The sequence below is a fragment of the Macaca nemestrina genome, chromosome 16 (assembly GCF_043159975.1).
Source record: "Macaca nemestrina isolate mMacNem1 chromosome 16, mMacNem.hap1, whole genome shotgun sequence".
NCBI lineage: Eukaryota > Metazoa > Chordata > Mammalia > Primates > Cercopithecidae > Macaca > Macaca nemestrina.
Window position 1 is genome coordinate 96,050,884 of NC_092140.1, and position 12,657 is coordinate 96,063,540.

The 12,657-nt window shown below is 43.3% G+C and overlaps 1 protein-coding gene and 1 long non-coding RNA gene across 14 annotated transcripts in view; one reads left to right on the forward strand and one right to left on the reverse strand.

Moving 5' to 3' along the window:
* Window positions 1-9,956, reverse strand: part of LOC139359141 (uncharacterized) — a 58,703-nt gene extending 48,747 nt beyond the window's left edge. The window contains exons 1-2 of one of the 3 annotated variants that reach the window (XR_011614931.1): window positions 9,795-9,954; window positions 6,247-6,412 (exon numbers count right to left, since the gene is read on the reverse strand). This is a non-coding gene — a long non-coding RNA (uncharacterized lncRNA). Of the gene's footprint in view, window positions 1-6,161; window positions 6,417-9,794 lie in introns of all 3 variants that reach the window. The other 2 variants (XR_011614932.1, XR_011614933.1) reach the window with 2 other exon arrangements.
* LOC105485958 (katanin catalytic subunit A1 like 1) overlaps window positions 9,666-12,657 on the forward strand; it is a 256,796-nt gene continuing 253,804 nt past the window's right edge. For 9 of the 11 annotated variants that reach the window (XR_011614928.1, XR_011614927.1, XR_011614929.1 and 6 more), the window contains exon 1: window positions 9,666-9,807. The gene's annotated coding sequence lies outside the window, so the exon portion shown is untranslated. Of the gene's footprint in view, window positions 9,808-10,048; window positions 10,199-10,228; window positions 10,460-12,657 lie in introns of those variants that run through there. The other 2 variants (XM_011748598.2, XM_071081488.1) reach the window with 2 other exon arrangements.

Here is a 12,657-nt window from a genome sequence, read left to right on the forward strand (position 1 = left end):
TTTGTACCTACTTCACAGGGCTGCTCTGACCTCAAATAAGCTGAAAAAAGATAAAGCATGTCACAGACTACAAAAAATAGGTACAAATATAAGCTGTTGCTATTATTATAACTAGCAGGAGAAGGCAATAGTTTGAGAGAGGTAAAGTTATTTATAATGCTATTATCCTGCTCTTAGGATTTTAAGTTAAGCCCAAAACAAGGAGGACGCATCATATTCTTTTTAATATAGTCTGCATTTGTTTTTGACCTAGTTTGTTTATTCATTAATTCAACATCCAGGGTTGCAGAATTGACCTGAGCAGACCAGGCTTCCGAGGGTCAAAAAAGTGCCTGAAGGAGAGACACTGAGTACATTCTGGGTTTACATTCCCCTCCTCTACTGCATTCCTGAACTTTCTGCCTCATAGCGGCATCTGAAGACGTGGCTGTATGTGTGCTTAACCACCCTTCAAATCCACAGCATGTCATATTACCTGGTTTTTGGCTCCCTGGGACTATTTTGGAGGACCTGAATTAGTCATGTGGGATACTTGATTAAAAACCACTTGAACGGCCCTTTTCTTCTGCTCAACACTGGGCCTCTCTGTTTGAGAACAGACCTGGGCTAGGAGAGCAATGTCTGAGGTTTCTCTCCTAAGACATGAAAATAGGGAATCAGTTACGAAAAAGAGATGAAAGAAATGGGTTCTTTAAATCTCACTTTCATCATTCAATCCACTGTCAGTGAGACATCTGATGGTACTTAGTTGTAGATATAAAGAATCCTCATTTATAAGTACAGGTCATTTTATACCTTTTTTTTTTCATTTAGCACTGTCAAGTTCCACTATTTTTTTCATAATTTTCTCCAGCACAGTGCTCTATGTATAATAGATTTTCAATAAATGTTGTCAGGAACTTCTTTCTCTATCTTTAATCTCTATGACATTCATTCAATCGTTCATATAAGAAACATCTATTAGGTTTTGACTTTATGTCAGGCACTATGCTAGGGCTGGGGATATGAAACTGTGGAGACCTACTCCCCATTCTCAAGGAACTTGTCTCGTGGGAAAACAGAGAAGTGAACAGATGATTCAATTCAGAGTCAGTGCTGTGATGGTGGCGGCACAGGGTTCTACGGGGCACACGGAGAGAAGACCAGGGTCAGGGAATGGGTTCCAGAGGCAATGCCTGAGCTGATTCCTGAGGGGCAAAGAGGAGCTGGGAAGGTGACAGGTACAGTAGGGGAAGGTAGGTATAGGCAGAAGGAGGACATGTGCAGGCACAGAGGTCTGGGAGCATGAGGAGGCAGAAAATGAGGAAGAGCGAGCAGGCTAGGTCACCATGTACTCTGCACTGCATCCTGCAGGCTGTGTTTGCTACACCTACTAGTAGTTCAAGAATTAAATGTAAATGAAATAGGACAGAGAACATGAGAGCACAGGACAGTAACTGAGGCCCTCAGTCCGACCACCTGCAAGGAACTGAATTCTGGCAACCACCACGAGAGCCTGGAAGCAGATCCTTCCCACGTCAAGTCTTCAGAAGAGATCCCAGCCCTGGATGACACCTTGAATGCAGCCTCATGAGACACCCTGGAGCAGAGAACCCATTAAACTGTGGCTGGATTCCCGACCCACAGAAACTGTGAAATAAATATGCGTTGTTTTGAGCACGTTTGTGGTAATTTGTTATGCAGCAATAGAGAACTAATATGCTGCCTAATTTATATTTGACTTCCTCTGCTTCCTTAGCTTCAGCCTCACATTCCTGACTTGACAACCCTCATATAGTGACACCTACATCAAACCCAAATCCACTTTCAAACATTCACACTCATCAGACCAGCAAAAATAGAAATGTCAGATAATTCCAAGATGGGATGAGGTGGGAATTCTCTTACACTGCTGTTCTGAGAGTACACGAATATAGTCACTTTAGGGAACATTGGTGAAATCCAGGAAAACTGAAGATGAACCGCCTTTGCTGTCTATCATTCTACTTCTTGGATAAACTCTCCAAAACCTTGCACACATACGTATATGGAAATATTCAAGAATGTTTATTGTACAACCTTTAGTATTAGTGAAGGATAAACTAGTCATCCATAGGAAATAGATGAATGGTATTACATGGTTACAGCAATTAAATGAGTGAACTAAATCTATTAACATGTATAAATCTCAGAAATACATTGTTGAATTTAAAAAGGCGACCTCAAGAAAGCATAGTATAATGACATTTATAGAAAGCTTGAAAATATGCAAAATGGTATTATGTAATGCCTATAATACACAGATATGTAATAATAGTAAAAGAACATGAATCCAAAAATATCATCAAAACCAGGATGTGGTGAGTACCAGGGTTTCTTTTTTGTTATGCAACTCTATAATTTTTTTTGTGTTTTAAATTTAAAAAAACTAAAATGCTTTTCTGTCATGAAGGTGTAAATCCTAGAACAGATCAAGAAGGAAGAAACATATGTTTCTTCCCAATCTTATGTAATTGCCATACTTACTTTATTTCATCTTAACTTCACTTTCAGACAGTAAGAACAGGTAGCCAGTAATTTGGGAAAAAGGGATCGAGATGAGATTGAGTACGTGCTGTTAGAATCCTTTCTTGTCAGTGAGGATTTTTTGGAAATGTGAAAATTGAGGTGAGACTTGAGAAAGGAGTGAGGCAGGCCAGTGAACATAAGGAGAGAATATCAGGGAGAATAAGATGATGAACAGTTTGCTTGAATCGTTAACCATTTAGGAACGATTCATGTAAGCCAACGTTTATGATTTTGTATCATTTATGCACATAAATCACAAAGACGACCTAAAATGCATGAGAAACAGGAGGGAAGAAAGGAAATGGAATTTTCCTCCAAAACTCATCACTCTCAATTCTCTATAGTGGAAGTAGAACAGACTTAAGAAAAATAGGAAAAGAAACAATTTCAGACATGGGACGGGCCCTGGAGAGCGTTTGCATCTCCTTAGAAGGGGAAACGGGATCCCAGCTGTACTGCTCCTTTTTCATTCATACTTGAAATGTTCTGTGGTTGGGGTTGCCTGGTACAACACTGTCTTCTATGAATAGAAAACCTGATCACAAGCTGCTCTTTCTCTGTGACATGCCACCTACATTGTAACATGCTTCAGTGGGTAAATCAGAAGGTGACATGCTTTTCAATTCACTAGAAGATTCTTTGCATGGCACAAACGAAGTAACTCTTGCCAACATTTGCCTGAGTAATTCACTTTGAGTTATGTATTCTTCTGCCAAACGCAAAGTCCTAAAACAGTTAGGTGAAAAAAGTGTTGCTAATGTATTAGTATCTAGTACAGTATCTGCAATGACTTACTGCAGTGCTCAATGAAAATACGATTCCTCCAGCTATCACAGATGACTATATATTCATTCATTGAGTTATGTGCCCACAACACTCCAAGTGTTACAAATCCACTTAACAGCCACAAGTCCTGGGTTTTCTGTTCATATTTCTGAATTAGCATAAAGAAATGCAAAATCATAAGCAAGGAGAATCCTCATAAATTGCTGCCAAGAGCTTTTGTGTTTATCTTGGCATACGTAAGAAATATTTTGAGTTCCTGAAATGTGGAGCAGTTCTTTATATTAGGAATATGTGATTAAGTGAGTCTCACTTCTAATGGGAGACTGAGGCATAAGTATAGTAAGCTCATGAATAAAATAGAGCAAAAACCTCATTTTGACTGGATAAGGCAGAAACATAGGTATTACGTATTAGTATAAGGTTCTTAATTTCCTCCTCTTGTCTACTATCTCTTCGGATTACATGCGAGAAAAGGCAGCAAGAGAGAAAAAATTCACACCTTGAAAATCTACCTTTTAAATCCTTCTCTTCCACTCAATCAAGTTCCATTTCACGGTATGAGGTCTCTGGTACTAGTTCCTGGCTTTCTTCATCATTCACTTTCTGCTTCCTCTCACTTGCTAATAACGAGTAAAACTGTAGCAAGTAAAGAAGCTGAGTTTCTGCATGTTTGAGAGAGGTCAGATTCCATATGGGTTCAGGCCAAACTCTGATGGACGACTGCAGGCTCACCGCTAGTGATCCCTACAGGCCAGGCTGGGCCTGGGGTCCGACAGTGACAACTGCTGTAGTGGAACAGGATCTTTGCTTTTCATGGACCTGAAATCCAGAGTACCTCTGCATGTTAGGACTGGCCCCTTAGCTGCATCTCAGGTCATCTGGCTATTTAAGAACTCTCAATCCTCCAAAGCACTGTTTCTTAAACCCTTTTGATGGACACTTATGGCAGGAAGTACATCTTACTTAACAATCCACATTAGTCAGGGTTCAGTCAGGAAAAAAGGAACTTAAGTAGGTATTTTAAGAGCGAGAATTTAGCACAGGGAATTGATTAGACAGATGTTCAAGGACTGAAAAATTGAAAAAGGAACACTGGTGTAACACGTAGGTTGTAACTGCAAGAAGCCGCTCCTGCCTACAGGGCTGGAGGTCAAAGGGAGGAGAGGAGGTTGGGGTTTGCAGGAAAGGCCCATTGAAGCTGGGGCACAGGCTCCTGAAGAAGGACACTGGCTGGCTGCTGCTGCAGGTAATGCTCTGGGGTGCAGGAAGAAGACACGCGATGAGGCTGGTTGAGATACAAGAAGCAGCTGGAGACAAGTAGAAGCTCTACCAGGCTGAAAGTCTGTGGCAGGAGTGATGCTGCCAAGCATAGCAGGCCATCAGGAAGGAGCAAGTTGCTTCCCTCTCCTCCAGCCTTGTGCTCTTCCTCTGGTCCTACTGTGCCGCCCCCGCCTTTCCATGCAGATGACAAAGGAGAAATGTGGTTTGCACAATTCCAGCCCCACCTCCAAAAACCAGAGGACAGAGGGTAGGTTTGAAGCTGAAAGATGACAGCTCAGTAACTGTCATACAATACTTGACCCTAACCATGCACATCCCCTCTGGATTTCATTTTCTACTGCATTCTACTTTACCCTACACTACCTTGCCTTATCACATTTTAAATATCACAAAGCTGGAAGAGACTCATCACACTGACTTCATGACCTACTAATAGGCTGTGACCCACAGTGAGGAAAACTCTGTTCTAGATCTTCACGGGTAAGAGGGCCTGAGCGTTGCAATTCAGTGCTACTTACATACTGAATTCCTTCCACAGCAACAGCGACTTAAGGAATTACCTCCCAAGGTACTCTCCTCCACTGAACATGTATGGGGACCCACAGTTCTATAGGCTTCAGGGAAATTTATATCAAGAGGCTGTAAATGTCCTGTATAGTAGTAGAAGAGGGACAGCTACCAGATAAAGGAGGTTTTGCTAAGGGGAAAAGTTAAAAGAACTACCAATCAAAAACATTTATTGTGCCCTTATTATATGTAGGGTATTATGAAGGTGTTTTTGAGAATACCCAGAAATGCACGTTGGAGGAGCTTGAAATACAGTGAGAAAAGACAAAAACCCAATGAGTAAACAATAGATGAGCAGCCACTCAGCAGTATGGTCAGCTGTCCAGGGAGTGAGATTAACAGGAAATATTCTGAGCACAGAGCAGGGTGATATGACTACTGAGCAGGAATGATCTGGAAAGGCTTCATGTGAAGATTTGTTTTCAGAATACGTAGACCTTAGGGGGTAAGGGGCTGGCATCTCAGGAGAAGAGAACAGAAGTAACAGAACAAGTTAAGGAAGAGTAGTCCTGCTTGTGCAGTGCTGGAACTTGTGGATCAGAACTAGCAAGAGAAATTGGAGCGTCAACCATGGCCAAGGCGGAAGCTTGCAAATGGAGAAGGTGCAGTGACTGAACCTTGGCAACTATCCTCACATTTAAGGAGCAGGTAAAAGAGCTGGTGAATAACACAGTGAAGTCTGGTTGGAAAGCTCTGGAGAGATCCAAGGTCAAGGACTACCAGGGAGGGTGGTCAGCAAAGTCAAATGCTAGAGAGGCCAAGAACCCCAAGAACTGAGGAAAGACCTCAACTGTAAACCAGATGCGCTGGAAATGAGGGTGGTGGCTCTTGACCACACTGCCTGTGTGGATTAATGTGCTACTACTTTCAGCTCCATCTTTTGGATTCGCATAGGGTGTTTAACTATGACTTGAACAGGTCCAAAGTATCTGGTGAAAACAATGAACTATGGTTTACCATCGGTCCTTATTCCTTCCCACCTGTCCACAGCCATGTGAGGCATTTTAAGGCTGTGCTTCGGTGGCTTGTGGTCTTCCCTCCCGCGACTGCCCACCTCCAACTCACTGCGAAGCAACTTTTGTTTGTGTTGCTGTCATCCATTCGGAAGTGGCCTGTCCTGCTGAGCTGATTTTCTGGGATTCTGGCTTCACAAAACGAGGAGCGTTATGCACTGGGACCTTGCCTTTGGAGACTTCATCATGGTTGTAGGCTGCACAACAACTCTGGCCCGCTGCCTTGCAAAGAAAGACAAGCGACTGGTCACAAGGGAAACCAGATCAGGGATAGATGGATCCGGTGAACCTATTATCCCTACTACAAACATGTGTTCATCTGGTATAGCAGATCCGTAACATCTTCTCCAGGAGTAAAGGAGAATTTATTTACATGCTCATTACATATGCAGAGTTGTGACCAAACTGCTGCAGGTGACAGGTTCAAGTTCCTATAAGGATGTCCTCTGGCTTAATACCCAGACTTTATTCTGGACTTCATCTCTTAAGTGCTGTCATTTCTTCTGTACAAGCTATGGCTACTTTGGTTTCTTTTCTTTGACAGCAGATTCCAGCTATTATCACACAGCTTCCTCATTTATACTAAATAGAGTAAACCGTCATTATGGATGTAAGAAAATGGGTTTCATAAGTGAACCCACTGTGAAGGTAAGAAGCACAGGTGTATTAGTCCGTTTTCATGCTGCTCATAAAGACATACACAAGACAGGGTAATTTATGAAGGAAAGAGGTTTAATGGACTCACTTCCACACGGCTGGGGAGGCCTCACAATCATGAAGGAAGATGAAGGAAGAGCAAAGAGACTTCCTACACGGTGGCAGGCAAAAGAGCTTGTGTAGGAGAACTTCCATTTGTAAAGCCATCAGATCTCACGAGACTTACTCACTGCCACAAGAATGGTAGGGGTGAAACCGCCCCCATGATTCAATTATCTCCACCTGGCCCTGCCCTTGACAGGTGGGAATTATTACAATACAAAGTGAGAGGTGGGTGGGGACACAGCCAAACCGTATCAACAGGTCATGTACCTAAGCTGCTTAATATTTATTGAGCAGTGACACTGTGGACTGAATCAAATAGAGCATGAGGATACATATGTAAAAAAAAATTATTTTAATAGCTGGCTCCAGAGTTTCTCTTGGAAGTTACTTTGTATAGGAAAATACTTTGGTAAACAGTTTAGGAATGGTAGGTAGCTATAATAGCACAGATTAGGAGATAAAAATAAAAGTGTTGTATAAAGAGAGAAGAGAGGAGGGGACAGATGGGACCAGAGAGATAGTACGATAGTGGGAGGTTACAGGTAATGATGAAAAAATGGGGGTAGATATGACCCAGCCATCCCATTACTGGGTATATACCCAAAGGATTATAAATTATGCTGCTATAAAGACACATACACACGTATGTTTATTGCAGCACTATTCACAATAGCAAAGACTTGGAATCAACCCAAATGTCCATCAGTGACAGACTGGATTAAGAAAATGTGGCACATATACACCATGGAATACTATGCAGCCATAAAAAAGGATGAGTTTGAGTCCTTTGTAGGGACTTGGATGCAGCTGGAATCCATCATTCTTAGCAAACTATCACAAGAACAGAAAACCAAACACCGCATGTTCTCACTCATAGGTGGGAACTGAACAATGAGATCACTCGGACTCAGGAAGGGGAACATCACACACCGGGGCCTATCATGGGGAGGGGGGAGGGAGGAGGGATTGCATTGGGAGTTATACCTGATGTAAATGACGAGTTGATGGGTGCAGCACAGCAACATGGCACAAGTATACATATGTAACAAACCTGCACGTTATGCACATGTACCCTACAACTTAAAGTATAATAATAATAAATAAATTAAAAAAAAAAAAGAAAAAATGGGGGTAGGTGGTAGGTGGATAATAATATCACGGGAGGAATTGAAGGACTTTTAAGAGCAGGAATTTCTAATTTTAGGTTTTTTACATCCTTAATTTAAAACCACTAATCTGCTCCAAACCTTCCAAAGAGTTGGCTATAGAAACAACCAAAGAAAAGGCGCTGATTTCGACATTATGTGTCAGCAGGAGTAGAGAGAAAAGAGTTTTAAGAGGTGATATGTGGAGTAGTCTAAGTGTTCAGAAAAAGCCAGAACTGAGAGCCAGAAGTGACGGTGCAGTCCTTGAGAGGACATTGTCCGTGGGGAACAACAAAAGGTGGATAAGGGACTCAGTCAAGTTTAAGAAAATCTCTGTGGTACGATGACTCAGCTGGATTACAGGCATAGTGCCTTGTTATTGTCAACCATAATTTTTCAGGAGATATTCATTACCAGAAAACGACAAGGTCACGAATTCACTCCCCTTCCTCTTTTTTTCAATTAAATCTCTGGACTTCAGTTTTCTCATCTATAAAATCTAGAGATTGGGCTTAGAATATCTCTGTGGTTTCTATTACAGTCTATAGCTCTAATAATAACAACACATTTTTATGTTCTGTTTTGAGGTAAATTTACATGCAGTGAAATGTACAAATCTTAAATGTTCCATTCCAAGAGTTCTGACAAATGCATATACTTCTGTAACCGAAACCCTTAGCTATAGAATTTTTTCATCACTACAAAAAATTCTCTCAAACTCCTTCCCGACGGCCAACCACTATTCTGACTTTTATCACTATTGATTAAATAATTAATATTTAATAGCTATTGTTAAATGCTAAGATTTGTTTTATAGAGCTTCATCAGTATTAATGCATGTATTTCTTACAAGAGTTGCAAGATGGGTATCTCCATTTTTGCAGATCAAAGCGTTAAGAGGTGAGAAACGCGCCCCTGGTCATCAGCTACCAAGTATAGGGGCAGGACGTGAACTAAGAATTCGTTTTAGAAGCCCACGCTCTTAACCTGTTTATCCTAGAGTCCACAAACGATTGCCCAAGAAACAGCATAAATCCAAATTCAGTCGAAAGCAATGCCATTTGCAAGTTCTAAAACCTCCTGAATAATCCTAAAGGCCATATGCATTCCATCTTATCAAAGGATTCCTTTCCATCCCACTCCCCAGGGAATGGAGAAAGCGGGTGCGAAAGACTTCAATTCGGTTTGACTGCAGAAAAATACTGAGGTGGCGTAGGATCCACACATCCCATGGGGGCAGACCCAGCGGTGGAAGCCCGGACAGGCGGCGGGGGAAGGGCGCTGCGACGCCCCGGTGCCCCCTCCTTCGACGCCACTGGCATCCCCTCCGAAAACAGCAGGCTCGAAGGTGCCCCGCCACGGGGGCTGGACGCGGTGGAGGCGGGCTCATCAAGCACGACCAGAGCTCAGTCGGCCACACGTCCTCCTCAACGTCACCGTCTCCCTGCTCTCCCACCCCGCGCCGCTGCACCTCCCTCCCCCGGCAACCTGGGCTGGAGTCCCAAGCTCCGCCCCAGAGCGGACTCACAGCCTCCGCGCTCCCTCCCGCGCTGCACCCACCGCGCGGCCGGGGCTGCCATGGCAACCCTACGCAGCCGCCGCCTCTTCACGCACGTCGCGAACTAACGGACTCGGCGGCGGCCTGCGCCCCACCCCCAACCCATCTGGACCGCATCGCCGGCTGTGCCCGGACCTGCGCCTTCTAGGTAATGAATCCGAGGGACAGGGGCTCAAGCGATACAGCAGGTAGTGCGGGGCTCTAGCCGATAGCCCCTCCCGGCCTCCCACCGCCGGAAACGCCAGGGCGGTGGGCTGCGGGGTTCCTCGGGCGCTGGCTCCCGTGCGGGGACTGGGAGGGGCGCGAGAGCGCCAGGCTCGCTGTGCATCATGGGGATTGTAGTTCAGTGACTCCTCGGGCTCGCGGCCTTGGCGGGGTAGCTCGGACTGCCGAACTACAAAGCCCGGCGGCCCCGACCGCCGGGAAAGACTGATAAACTTTGAGCGGACCGGGACAGAAAAAAAAATCTCTCTTTGTCTTGAGAGGGCTGTTGGGTGGTCGCGGACCTGGGCTCTGTGCGTTGGGAAAGGGAAGTGGAGGTGAGCCTCGGGCTTCTAGCCCAGTCGCTGGGACCGCCCCAGCTACAGCGCTCAGCCCCACCCCGACTGGGCCGCCGCCCTGCACAGTCTCAGGGATGAGCAGCCGCCCAAGCTGCAGGGCCTCGGGTCTTCGGCGCCTCTGACCCTCGCAGGTTGCTGCCTCTCGGTGCAGAACCGTATGTATGTCATACATGGGATGTGAGACCCGAGAAACCGTGTTTTCACAGGCTTTTCTCTTTTCCTGGATACGTTTATTTCTGGGTTAGTCATGTTTGTTTTAAAGTAGCTCAGAGGTATTTGCATATTAAACCCATCAATTGGTAATTACTCAAAGGGCCGTAATGTTTAAAGATTAAGTGTAGAATTAGATAAAAAGATGTCATTGCTATTATATGGTGGGATCTGGCATTTTTAACTTTTAGCGTTTTTGCATTTTATTTCTTGAGGTTCAAGGTTGTGAAATGGGTGCTCCACCCCACCCCCCCCCGCCAGCCTGAACACTGCCTACACATACTTTGATTAGTTCAGTTTTAAATTACTAGTAACTTTTAAAAACATACTTTTTTTAGCAGTAGGAAGCAATAATTATTTTCTTTGATTATTCCAGTGTTATTCAGAATTTCTCAGCATGTTTTCGGAAGGAAAAATACCATGTTTTAATTATTTAATTAATTATTTATATATTTTTTATGTTCAGGAGTACACTTGAGTCCTTAGAGTTGACTCAAGACTTGGTGGTAAAGGAAGCTGACACAGATTTAGAAAACCTTCCTTGACGACCCTTTAAAATTTTTCAATGGGTAGATAACCATCCTAGAAATGTGCTGCTTTATGGAGTAAGTTGGAGAATTGTTGATATTATTGTGAGTTTGTGTGTGTGTGTGTGTGTTTAAAAACAAACAACAAGACCACAAATCCTATAAAACTTTCTCTTAATTAAAATGAAGTTGACCTGTGTAAATTTTACTTGAGGTAGCAATTTTGTACAAGGAGGAGATGGAAAGTAGGTTTAGTAAGACAGGTAGAAAACAAAATTGAGGCGTTATGTGATAGAATATAAGGTTTGAAGTATTCATTCAAAATTTGTTAAGAACCTATGTGCCAGGCATTATGCCAGGTGGTGAGAATAAAGAGATGAAAAAAGATAGTCTGTATACTGCATGGGCAGTCATGTCATCCCAATAGCGTGGTAGAGATATGTGCAAGTTGCTATAGGAGCCCAGAGGAAATAATCACCTAACAGTAACATTTATTGAATATGTCAGGTGCTGTGCGGAGTATTTTGCATGCAGCTCCTCAGTAAATCCTCAAAACAGCTGGTGAAGTAGTTACTGATGTTTAGAGATGAGGAAACAGGCTTTAGAGGCCCTGCACAAAATCATAGTTGGTCAAGTGTAAACCTGGGATTTCAGCCCAGGTGGGTCTGGTCATGAACTCAAGCACTGACCATTTTCTCTGTCAATTAGTAGAAAGATCCTGACTCTGTCTACAGAAGTCAGGGGAGGCCTTCAGTATGATTTGACTTTTAACTTGTGTTAAAATAGTTGAATAAGCTTTCACTGGAGTGATGAAGAGAAAAGTCATTCTAGGACAAATGGATGGCACAACACGAACAAAGGATAGATTGAAGAATGAGTATTTTGTATTTGGGGAACGCTAGGTAGTTCTGAATGACGAGATCCCAGAATGCTCACTATTAGTGAGTGAGGCCAGATCTTAAAGTACTTGGCGCACCGTATTCAGAGTTTAGAATTTTTCTTGACATGGGGCAGCCATTGAAGAATTTTAGCTCGAGTGGTGGTGTTGTTAGGTTTGTATTTTAGAAAGATAATTCCAGCTCCAGTGTAGAGAATGGACCTGGGTGGGGAAAGATTATAGGCAGTAGAAAAGCCAGTTGTATAATAGAAAAAAACAGTAGAGAAATAAAGAGTCTGAACTAAGCCGTTGGAGTTACAGAAAGACATGGATTCAGGGAATATTTAAGAGATAAAATTGGTATGACTTGACAGAGTTTGGATGTTGGGAGTTAGAGAGATTTGGAGCTCTCAGCTGATTGAGTCCTCATTTTCTGGCTAGCACGACTGAGGTAATAGTGAACCCACTGATTGAGATGAGGAGGAGCTGTTTTTTTGTTAGGGTGAAAGAGATATTAGTTCAGTTGTAAGCATTTGTTTGAGGTTCCTGTGGGATATTCAGGTGGAGATGCATTTGAGTCTGGAGTTCAGAGAGAGCAGGCTGGAGTTAGAAGTTTGCATACAGATAAGTAGTTAAAGCTACAGGGGAGAATAGAGCAGCTCACATTGGAATAATGAATAGAAAAGAAAAAGGAAGAGGTTTGGATATGGAACTCTCACTTAAGAGATGTGTGTAGGCTGGGCGCAGTGGCTTGCGCCTATAATCCCAGCACATTGGAAGGCTGAGGCAGGCAGATCAGGAGATCAAGAGATTGAGACCATCCT